Source organism: Protopterus annectens, chromosome 7.part0 (assembly GCF_019279795.1).
Source record: "Protopterus annectens isolate FY-2018-M chromosome 7.part0, PAN1.0, whole genome shotgun sequence".
Taxonomy (NCBI): domain Eukaryota; kingdom Metazoa; phylum Chordata; order Ceratodontiformes; family Protopteridae; genus Protopterus; species Protopterus annectens.
Window position 1 is genome coordinate 442554150 of NC_056739.1, and position 13317 is coordinate 442567466.

Consider the following 13317-nt stretch of genomic DNA (forward strand, 5'->3'; position numbering starts at 1 on the left):
TAGACACAATAAAGTCAAATATAATACAATGAAACAAAATATATATAACATTTGAAGATATATTGCAAGTAATAAAAATGATATTACTTCCAAAAATCCAGCACAAGCTATTCCAGTAATACCAGACAAATATTTTTTAAAAGAAATAAATACATTATTATTAAGATTTCTTTGGCCTCCTAACAAAAACAAAATAGCTTATACACACCACATTAGACCATGGAAACTAGGTGGAATAAATTTCCCGGATATTGAAACTTATATTAGAGCCTCCATTTTTAAAATAAATATAAATTGGCTAGATCCGTGCTATTCTTCTAACTGGAAATCTCTCCACACTGTTATTTATTCAAATGAAAATACCATTTTAAAGAATTTAATGATAGACAATCATATTAATAAACCATGGCATATCTTATGTGCTAGCCTTCAATATAATCTAACAAAATCTACTAATCTAAAATACTTAAATGGTATGTATAATTCATTTAGAGGATTTGTAACTTCTAATACAGATATAAAGTTATGGTTAGAACTTTTATATCCTTTCAATGTTGCAAGAAATTTTCCAAAGAAAATGCATAGGACGGTTTTCATTACTTGGGAAAAGAAACGATTAATTCGCTGGCAACAATGCATTAATGAACATAAGGTTTTGGACAGTCAACTTATAATAAAAACTTATAATCTCTCTACATCAGACTGGGTATTATTGCAAAGTATATTACAATACTCACAAGATCTATGCAGAATAATTAACAATTCTTCTTTTAGAGATAAACCTACACTTATAACTCATTTATATGAAATAGTATACAATAATCAAAACTGGGCAAATTTGACATCAAAATTATATAAAATTTTAATAAATTATAAAGTTAAAATCAATCAAAATTTTTGGAATCATATAACAAAAGGTCGTTCAATAAATGTATCCCTGGAAACAAAACCAAAATACTAAATTCTGTTAAATTGACATCCAACATACAATTTCGCAGAATTTACACATGGAAATTTTTGCATAGATGTTTTTTCACTCCAAATAGATTAAAAAAATGTAATACTTCTAATAATGTTACATGTTGGAGATGCTTACAGAGTTGTAAAGCAGATTGGATACATGTATTTCATGACTGTATTAAAGTTAAAAAATTTGGGAAGATGTCAGCAATTTCATACAAGCCATATTCTCAAATACATTTGTAGTAAGTAAATCTCTAATTTTGTTGAATGTTAATGAGAATTTAGAATTAAATAATAGCAATCTCTACCTACTATGGAACATTCTAGCAAATGCTAGAAAATGTATTACCAGAAAATGGAAATCAAATCTGGAACCATCATTTAAAGAATTTCTGCTAATATTGAAGGAAACTGCATTACTGGAAACCAGAGTAAAAAAACTAAGAATAGCACCAAGACGATGGAGCAAGAATCCATGGGAAAAAATACTATCACTTATTGAGACACTAAACTTGAATTTAAACTCTTAATGAGAGTGAAAGAAAAAGGAACAAATGATCTCTCATTATTATGATGTTACTCTGACTAGACTGATCAATATAATAATTTAATTTCAGGTCAACTGTAAATATTGTATATAGTTAATCATACTGTTTTACTTATAGAAAATGTATTAAGATTATTATACAATGGATTTATTTGAAAAATTAATAAAAAACATTTGGAGTAACAAAACTAAGGACCAAAAGTCCTACATATGACATCACAAAACTAAAGACCAAAAGTCCTACATATCATTTATCCATGCTTTGTGTTTTGCCAACTCTTACAGCAATCCTGTAATCCCTAGTATGTTTAGGACTTTCCTTTGTTGAGGGGCCCGCTGGAAACCATCCAATATGGGGATACACACACACATACATACATCTTTTATACATACACACACACATACACACACATATGTGTGTGTGTGTGTGTGTGTGTGTGTGTGTGTGTGTGTGTGTGTGTGTGTGTGTGTGTGTGTGTGTGTGTGTGTGCACGCGCACGCGTATGGAACTAGCGATATTTGTCAAGTTAATTAATTAATGTCGACCCAGTAACAGTGAAATGAAAATGTTGACACGCACCTGAGCAGACACCAAGGTTACTCCTGTGAACATGCTAAATTAAAAAAAAATATCTTTGCAATAGGGTGAGCCCATACACCATGGATTATACTTTATTGCACAACTGTCAACCATCTGTGTTGTTGAACAACTAGATATTCATTAATGACAAGGTTTTGGAACTCCTTCAAGAAGTGCATACTGCAAGAGTATAAACAAGTGCTGCATTGTACTATGCCAAATGTTTGGTGCCGGGTATGACATGAAGCACTATTTCCTCACAGCGTGAAATTCTGCAGTTAATTTCTAAGCTGGAGTGCCTTTTCTGTGGAGTCCACATGTCATTGTGCCAACATGGGGTTTCTCTGCGTACTTCAGTTTCCTTCATCTTTAAATGACATGCTTTGGGTGTATTGTCAGCTCTAAATTATCCATGTGTGTCTGAGAGAGATACGGAAGAAAGGCTTTGCAATCGTCTTCCATTCCTTATTTGCCTTTAAACTCGGTGGATAATGGCAGTAGCTGTTCATAAGGTTGCTGTAAGAGTCAGCATAAATCAAAGCAAGGATGAGTGATATATAGGACCTTTGGTCTTTAGCTGATGTACTAATTTTGGGATACTCCATTCACTGAATCCTTAAGTGAGAAATGTAGTAACCCCATGCTTCACTTAAAATAGCAGATTTAAATAATAATTATAATTTCTACTAAGAGTTAAGTCCCCTCAATACCCATTCAGAAACCTTCCCCTCTACACTTTCCTGACTATGCATACACCATTAACCTGTAAATTGGAATGATTTGTGTTCAGTGAATTGAAGCATTTTTAACTGAACAGAATGTAATTACCTGGAATGCCACCAAAACTTTTTTATGTAGGTAATTAAGACCATTTTTAACTAGATCTATGATTAAATGTTGAGGGTAAAAATACCACATCCTGCTACATTGAATTAAAAAAGAAACATATAAATCAACAAGGCACACAAAGGCTATTGCTTCTATTAGTTAAGTGTGAATTTGTATAGCAGCTTAGGTTAGGTGCCACCTTCCCAAAAGGTTTAAATGAGTACACCTTCATCTCCCCCATTTTACAGATGAAGGCCAGTAGGCTTTAGAATTTTCAGTATTTCATGAAAGGTTTGCAACATTTTAGAACTGTACAATTTGTAACAATGTATTTATTCATTAAGTATTCTACTGTAAAGTGTTTTTTAGATAACAGTTTATATTTAAAGTTTATATTACACTGTGTTAGGATTTGTAGTGTTTAGTCGATGACTATGTCAAATGAAGAAGTACTGTCGCTTTAAGAAAGCAATGGAAATATAACATGCACAAGTTTAATTAGGTAGTAATTAACCAATAATTTAGGACGGGTCTATATTATATTCTCAAATGCCGCCAATATAGAAGCGGATATTGTCGATACGAGAATAACAAAAGTGGAGAATATCGAATGTGTAAACGGAAATCTCCATAAGGGGAGATTTCCGTTTACTGCAATGTAGTGTGGTCTCAGAGTTGGTATATTTAAGTAGCAGGGGTGTGAAGGGTGCAGGGGGGGGGGCTTTCCCTCCTGCTTAAACCCATTAGGGTACTTTTTTCTTTTTGTTGTTTCTATAAGTTCGATGTTTGAAGACATCGACCATATGGTGTCGACCATATGGTGTTTGATGTTCTCAACCATTGATCTTATCATATAGACCCATTTAGGACAACTTGTATTATATAAGGTTGCATTTCAAGATGACTTGTATTCTGATGAACTCTCTAGAGTGAGATGTAAATGCTTTATTATTTTTTTATTTATTTTATCTTTATTAAATCTGTGTTTCAATCAATGTTTGGACCCTCTTACTGGCATTTTGTTTTTGTGTGTTACTGGTTCAATTACAATGCTAAACTGTTTTGCTTGGTTTAGTAAAACTGAGGGTCTTGTCCCCTGAATGGTAAACAGGAGGACCTAGTAATCTGAATGTTGAACAAGAGAGCCTATCATTATGATGTGTACTAGGTGCTCCTGTGCTCAGTCTGGTTGGCAGAAGTGTGTAGTGAGATAACATTACATAAGGCAGTGATGCAAAGCACATAAGAGTGCAGTCTGCTTTACCAAGTTGCTATTCTTGGCTCCTTGTTAATATATACTGTTCCATAAGTAAGTGCCTTATCACCTTTGTGGTGTGGTCTGCTGTTATGCTTACCAGCAGTCATTATTGTTTTGTAATGATGGTATCTTATGCAGAATGATCTCCCACTGGTGAAACTCACCAGCAGGGTGGTAACAAGTTTGCCTGCAGTGTATGAAACTCCATTGCTGGAAGGAATTTTCCTGCCATATAGTGAATTTGGTGATTTAAATTTTTAACTGTGTAGTATGTTGATCAGCATAATATGTTTAATAGTACACAGCTAAGAACAGGGAAATTACTGAAAATTGGAGCACAACACTTTTGGTACGTACATGCTTGTTGTCACAAAGGTTATACTGCTAGGACCAGTTATTACTCCGGTCTCTTAGAATTGCACACAAGTGGGAGGTCAATAATTTGTATACATACTATGTATATATAGTACTGTGAAAAATAGGGCAAGGCTGTATATGTGGTCCTTCTCCATTGTGTACAAATCTTTCTGAATTTGTATAGGTTTTATATGATTATTGTACAAATGCTCAAAAGGTTTAAATGTCTAATGCAAATCAACAGCAAAAACCTTTCAAACATTCACACTATCACAGTGACAAAATTCTGAACCCAACAATATCAAAAAAGGAAAATCAGTTTCTTTTTCCAATCTTTGAACTACAACACTTCCTTAACATTAAGCTTTAATTTGTCTGAACAGGGGTAGTGCTATGAAAAGGAGTTTTCTAAGGGAAGGGGCAGGGTTAACAGTCATTATTAAGGTGGTGTGTGTATGTGTGTGTGTGTGTGTGTGTGTGTGTGTGTGTGTGTGTGTGTGTGTGTGTGTGTGTGTGTGTGTGTGTGTGTGTGTGTGTGTTTGTGGGGGGGGGCTATAACTTTTAACCCTAGTCCTGCACCTTACGTTAGCAAAACCCTTTCTTTATAGCACTACTACTCTGCAAGACACATAGGATGCACAAAATGGATGCAAAACATACACTCACAGTACATCTATCCCTTTAACTAATCCTAAGTAGAACCTGCAAGCACTCACACAGACCCTCTAAATATATTCCTCCACCTATCTAAACTCGAACTCTAACCTGCCAACATATGCCCTTTATAGCCAGGTTTGCACATTTACTAGCCCTGCTCCATTGCAACCCAACATTAATGAATACCGTGGTGTGCATATTAGATGCACAGTTTGGACCTGGCAGTTAATCAAATGCCGTATGCCTGGCTGTTTTCTTTTCTCCTTATGTCATTTGAAAAGATCACTACAGAATACTTTATGTCTGATCTGTAGTTATTATTTACTTGGAGTTCTTTATTTAAATTTAGATATTTAAATCTTTTATTTCTGTTGTCACCTTGTGCATAGTAATCCATGCATGTAGCAAGAACCAGAATTACTTTGTACTGTTGTGATAACCACAGTGTAAAATTGTCTTGATGTTTCTCACTTTATTTTTTTTCTGTGTTACAGCTTACATCATACAATTTTGTGATATGCATGCTGCTGCTGTACATATTAGCTATTTATATCTTTTCTTTACAGAAGGACAGACTCATTGCAGCCTAATTAGCAATTATTCTAATTAATTCATTAGTGCATCTAAAATTTAACAAGTGAATGGCTTCTAACTGTGACATAAGTATTGCATATAGTTTAATAATTCACAATAATTATTTCAATAAAGCAATGTTTCAGCAGAAGTGCTAAGCATTTTTAATCTGCAGCTGCAGCGCTCACTTACTTTTTTGAAAAAAGTATAACCTATTATTTTTGTGTATAGTATTTCTTCCTTAAGACTTGATGTTTTATCTATTCAGGTTTGCAATAGGTTATATTTTTAAATGTGTTTTTGATTAGCTAGATCATTTAATCTGCTTGTGTGGCTTTCATTGTATATTAGAACAATATTATAGTTCATTTGTATTACCGAAGACATAGGCTGTGGAATAGTTTGGGTCACCTCTCACCACGTTTACTTCTAAGGAGGGTAACTAACATTTTACATAAGGACTAATTTAATAATGGATTCTCTCACATTTAACATTTCGTATCTTACTAACCATATACAAAGTGATGGCAGTTATCTAAAATGTACTTGCATAACTTATTTGAGTTTACTTTCTATACAACAAAGTAATGCAGTATTTTTAGTGAAATATTTTGGAGTTTTCAGCAGTATAGCTCTGGGCTTTTTCAAAGACAGTGAAATCTGACTGTATCTTTAATTGGGTAATTGATATAAATAAGAGGACCTGGAATTCACCAATCATTTCTGTTCATGTTACACACTGTAACCTTATGCTATCTGGATCTTTCACTGACTTCCTTTGCATAATGGAGAGATCAGCTGCACTTACCAGCCAATCACAGCACGTATAGAAGCCAGTAGCCTTGCTACTTAACAATTAACACATACACCTTACTCTCATCTTATGTTTTTATTGTGCCTTTCTGGTGGGAAAATGTTTCTTGGTCAGTAGGCTTCCATCTAAAAGTACTTTCTGCTGAAGCAGAACAATGGTACACGGATTTTGTATGTGTCCCTGATCAGTGGTGAAGGGATTCTTCCAACACTCCCAGTGGATTCCCTCAGATATGGTCCAACTCATAACCTAACCTTTCTGCTACACCGCACTTGTTTGACATGTGATAACATCTTCTCACTCCTACATTCCTTGTTGCCATGTTCCTGAATATTGGTGAAAGATACAGTATCTTTTTCACTCTTTTTGCTGTATCTGAGATCATGGCCCAAACAAGACAATCTTTTTATCTCCTCCACATTTTATTACTGATCAGTTTTTTTTTTTTTTTTTTTATTTAAACTGCCCCCCCCACCCCCAACACACTTTATATTTGCAGTTCAGTGTCTCTGTGAAATCATGCAATTACTCAAAAAATGTAATCTTAAGAGCAAAAGTCACTCACAGTAATAGTGATTTGCAGCTGTTTATCAAGCTTCTGGGAGGTGGAGACTTGATAAATCAAGCTGAAGTGACAATGTATTGCTACTTCAAGATGGGGATACTTATGTAATTGCTATAATGATGGGTGACATATTAAGCCACACTGTCTGTGGTGTGTAATTCTGCTGTTTCACCCCTTCCCATCAAGTTGTTCTATCTACTTTCGGACTCTGTTCTCTGCTACTTTATAGGGACGGATGTCCACAGTTACACAAAGCATTTTGTTATATTCATCTCACTGTTCCTGTACTTTTAGGAAATGCATGTGGTATTAGCAGAAGATTGTCTGCTTACCTCAACTAAACTAATTCATTCTGCTGTTGACTGCAAAGGACTTTTATGGCATGGAGATCCAGGAGACAGCATGTCTCATATTTATTTTAAACCGGTGCTGTGGTAGCATTGTCACCTCACAGTAAGATGTTGTCCTGTTCGATTCTCAGCTAAAGCGTCTTCTGTGTGGAGACGTGGGAATGGGCGTACCTTCGTTGAAGGTTGTACATCAAAGCTGGCAACTTGGCATGTAAAAATCTACTGCCAGTCATTAGCAGACCAGAGTTCCGCTGTGGCGGCCCCTAACCGGGAAAAGCCGAAAGACACAACAACAACATTAAAGTGTTACTAAGTGCATAAAGCCTATAAGGCAGTGTTATCACCTGTTAATGAATCCCAACCAGAAATTATTATAAATAGTCATCATTCCTGGAACTACTGCTGGGATGTTTTTGGATAATGTACTTAGTATCGGGATAATCTAAACTAAAAGCCCATTTCAGTGAAGGCCCAGGGAGAACAGGTTGACATTTATACAACTTAAGTAATAAAAAACAATTGTACATGGACATTCTTGATGGAACATAGAAAACATTTACAAAATACATATGTACATCAACAGAAAACATTAGTAATGAAGGTTACAACAAATCCACCAACAGTATATGGCAGCAGTTAAATAGATAAGAATGTAGACAGTATAGGGGTTACAGAAGAGAGATGAAGAAAGGGACAAACAAGGATTTTTAGTTGTTGGGGATGAAATGGATGGATGGAGGTGAAATTCGGGAAGGAAGACAGTTCCAACTGGAAGTTAGGTTTTTGGATCGCAAAGAAATGTTTTATTCTTTTCTGAAATCTGGGAGAATGGAATTCTACAACTTAGCTATATGAACAGAGTATAAAAAGTAAATAAAGGGGGCTGTTTGATTTAATAACCTCTAGAAAGTTTTGGGTCTGAGGTCGTAGGTCTCTTAGGTAGGCATCTTTGGAGCTCATATAGATTTTTATTTATTTAACTGGTTAAACATTAAAAGGTATTTTCTATACAATTAATCTTAGAAAGTGCTTTACAATAATAACATTAACATAGCATATTTTCCAGTTTTATTGTATATTTTAGTTTGTGTAGAAAGGTTTTTGGAATATTGCTAAGTATAAAACATGTAGGTAGCAACAAAGTTTTGGCTTTATTTAGTTGTACTTGTTAGGTTGGTATTTAATTTGTATAACACAACTCAGCTTTCTGAGGTTACAAAACCAACGTTTCTGGAAGGATAATTTGTGAACTATGAATATACCTAAATGATTGGAAGTTGGAGACTTGTTGAAATTGATGAGTTGTTTTGTGAATTAATTGACATTTTACCTGAACCAAGTATAATTAGTTTCATTTTATATAAAAGTTTTGAGTCTTTAAGACAATGTTCTATGGTTTGAGGATTAAGCTATGCAAAATATTGCAACTGATTTTGAGTGAGTTAATACAAATAACGCTGGAGTTATCAGTGTACTGTACTAATGTGGCATTAGGAATCATGATATTTACTAAGATACTCAACAGAGGTGGTCAAGTATTGAACTTTGTGGAACACCTATATTATTGATTAGAAATATAAAGACTGCTTTTTATTGATTAGATCATTTTTGGACCATTCTAATACGTTGTGCATCAGATCCATATTAGACAACCTTTGTAAAAGGAGAGTTTGAGAGATGGCATCAAAGGCCTTACATAGGGTAATGGTATATAAGAAAGATAAAAGAGCAGTTTCAGTACTGAATTCAAGTTGAAAGCCATGTTGTGTGAGTGATAAATTCTCGTTTATAAGGCCATGGGACAGCTAATATTTAATCAGTTTTCAGGTGTTTGAGATGGGGTGATATGGCAGTAGGTCTAAAATTACTAAGGGAATTGTTTGTTTCTCCTTCGTGAAGATCTATTATGCAACATTGCTTCCATAGGAAAGGAACCACAAAATTCATTTATGGGTTTATAACTGTTGTAATAAGGTACGCTATTCTATCAGCTGCAATTTAGAAGTTAGAAGAACTAAAAGCCTTTTTGTATTGACAGAATTATTTATTATAGGTAAGCTATTCATAAAATCCAGAGTGCATTTGTATCTCACCTGTAACCCAAAGGGAGACAGGGCTAACAAGAGGCACTCATCCATCTACCTGCTTAACTGGATAAACAACTTGAAACTTCACAAGGTGCTTTTATTCCTCCCAGAAGTAGGATATCAGAGAGACTGTCCTAGATCTGGATAAAGTCATTTTATCTGGACTAATCCTTTATAGTCTGTTTAAGGTATTTGTTCATGAGACATTTAGTATCTGGACATCTAAGCACCATAATCCTTCAGAATTTATAACAGAGGTTATAATTGTCTTTAATATATGGAATATACATGATTTGATTTCAGTTTTGTGAACCAAAGACGGCTTTTTATTGATTAGATAATTTCTGAACCATTCTAATGTGTTGTGTGTCAGATCCATATTAGCCAACCTTTGTAAAATGATCTCTTACTATTACCTAAGTATGTACAGTTATTTGCAGTTTCAACTTTATTTTTATTAAAGTTATATGTGTGTTAGTCGGGTCTATATTAGAACATTGATGTTTCAGAACATCGAATGTTCTAATATCGAACCCTATTCAGCGAACGCTGAAAATAGTGAAGCTGCAGAAAACCAAATTTTTTCCCAGGGAAAGAATTTGGTTGTCTGTTTCTGTCGCTTCGCTATTTTCAGCACTGTGGTGGAATGTTACGGGTCAGGCTCAGGTAAGTGTGCGATTGTGTGGACGTGAGGGTTAGGGCAGGTTAGGTTAGTTAGGGTTAGGGCGTGGGTTGGCTAAGTGTGTGATTGTGTGGACGTGAGAGTTAGGGCGGGGTAGGTGAGTTAGAGTTAGGGCACGAGTGAGGTGAGTGTGCGATAGTGACGGACCTTAGGGTTAGGATTTGGGTTAAGGTAAGTGAATAGTTAGTGGTGTATGTACAGTTTAGTGTAGGGTTAGATGTAAGATTTTAGGCGTATGTGTGTGGATTGCTGTTTGTTTGCTGTGCTTGTGTTATGTGTATGTGTTTCGGAACAGCGACTTTTTTTCCCTAGGAAAAAAATTTGCTGTTCTGAATGTTTGATGTTGACAGAGTTCACTGAATTGGGTTCAATATTAGAACATTCGAAGTTCTGACACTTCGATGTTCTAATATAGACTTGTGCTACTCTGTAGTAAATATATATTTTTCTGTTTTATTTGAAAGTTCTCAAAAATCACAGCTAAGATAATTTTATCTGAATACTGAAGTTATGAGTATGTTTCATTATTAGGAGTCTTTTCCAGGCAAAGACTTTCAGTATGTACCATATCAGACATTCTTTCACCAACAGTTGGGCAGAAATCACCTGTTCAAGTCACCTGATAAGAGTGCCTGCTAACATCCATGCTTTGAGTTTCCTAAAACAAGAGTGAGATTTGTTTGTTCATGTTCTAGTGTTTCAAAATATAAACTGCAATTTACTTTAAATAAGTAACAGTGATTTTGTATCCCAAAACTCACTGTTACATTCTTATCTTTCACAGCCTGTCCTGCTTATACATACTGTGTCTGAAATCACTGTACCTTGGATTGTGGGGATATTCCAAGATAACATAATCTCAGACTTAATATGTTTTCCAGTTTTACTCTTTTATTGTGTTGTTCTGAAGATTGCAATTATGATCAAAAATTCAGCAGAGAAAAGGTTGCATAGCTAAACTATTGTTTTGCATTTTTTTTGTGAACTGAGTGCACTAGTGATTAACAGAACATGAACTTAGACTGAAAGCCACAACATATTGTTTTTGATTGTAATAAAAATAATTCTGATACAAAATACATATACCCTGATAAAACCAAGTAGATACCCATAGGAGAGGAACTGAATCACATTGTGCGTGGGATTGAAAACAGGGATAGATAAAAGATATGTAAGGAAAGCAGATACTTGCAATAGGTTAAATGGTGACATAAAAAGTGTATGTAATGTCTGCAAGGTCTCTGGAAGAATTTCTGCTAGTCTAAGTTTAAATGTGGGGTTGTTCCTTTAAGAAACATGGCAGTTATTTAAGGCGTTCCGACTAGTCTATCCATGTAATATTTCCAGAAAGCAACCATTCTCCTCTGTTTTGTAATGCCGCCAGTACAAACTCTGTTATTGAGCGTGTTCTGTGTGCAAGTCGGTTTTAAAGTGTTGTCTATCATGAATAACACTGCTCAGGTTTGTCATGAATAACACTGCTCAGGTTTGTCATGAATAACACTGCTCAGGTTTGTCATGAATAACACTGCTTAGGTTTGCCTCCCAAACAATCTCACTATACTGCAGAGAAAACATCTGTTTACAGACTTTTATGGTGTGTTGCTGACATTAAGTTAGTATCCCTGCACTTTACCTGTATGTAGGTTGTTTTCTGTCTTACTCCACACTGCTCCCCATGGTAAGTTTCTTTACAGTTCGTATACTCTATTGTGCATATTAAGTCAGTAGTCCTGCAGCATCTGTAATTAAAAACTTAGTAATACTGCACATAGCAAGTCTGTTGTCATGGTTTCTATTTGTCAGGCTATTGCACCTCAGTAACTCTTCAACTGCAGTGCCTATAGTAATCGAATGGTGGCTTAATCTGTTGCCTGTGGCATGTTAACAGCATTATCCAGCCTGCAGCACATTGTATGCTTATTACTAAGAATGCAGATTTGGACTGTGTTTATTTGTGTTTCACAAATATACAGAGTCACATTCGTAGGCAATGCAAGGCAACACTCTATGAAAAACTATGTGCAAACATCGATATGTAATGCAGCTACATAAATGCTATGCAGGGTCCTTCCTGACATATCTCCCATGTCCTTAATAGCTCTGAACGCACAAAGTGACATGTTTTATGCATAATGGCTTAGTCAGAGAGCATAAGTGTATTCTGATCTGATGACCATGTTTCTACGTAGCCAGTGAAAATTGTGTCAGGCAGTGGGTGCATGACACCCCTATACTATGCATCGACTTATTTGGGAGCATAATTGATTTGCAGTGTTTGTAAGGTCACCATGCACACAGACTAGCCACTCTGCTGGGCATAGGCAGACCATTGCAATGCCACAGGGCACAATCTGAGTAGCCTGACCAGGCCTTTTTTGTTGTAGATATGACACAATCCACAAAGCAGAGGACAGTTAATCTTAAACGTACTAGAAGTGCTACAACAGAGCAGTGATAGCAGCATTCTCAGTATGTGTAACATACTTCTTAACTCCTCAGACTTTTGCAGAATTTCCAGATTTCTGCCTCATATGTTTGGCTTGTTCCTCATAAATGTTATGGTTTTCTGGCAACTCATTAGGACTTGGGATCACTAAATAATGACATACATTTGACTTTCAGATTTCATATCCTTCAGAAAACCACAAATCAAACAGCTTTCGAAGTTTATAAAAGTAATAATTATTAAACTCACTCCCTAATTTTGGACCTTTGTCCCTCTGCTGTTTTTGGCTTTGTCAGGATTATTTGTGCTAAGATGTTTAGAGGTACGGCATGCAGTACTCCACAGTGTCATTAACTATTTAGTATGGGGAGCAGCCCATGAATGTTCCCAGCAGTTATACCATGCTTAGCACAGATCAATAGTAGTCTGCTCCTTGTTTTAAGTGGTAAGTAACATCAGACATTGATACATCACACAGAGTAATACAGCAACAAAAAGAAAGTGTAAACGCTGCTTAGGCCATCAAATGAAAGCTGGCTGCTTACTGAGCACAGAGCACCCTCTGTCCCACTGCTCTGCATAGCACACTCTGCACTAGTGACCATTC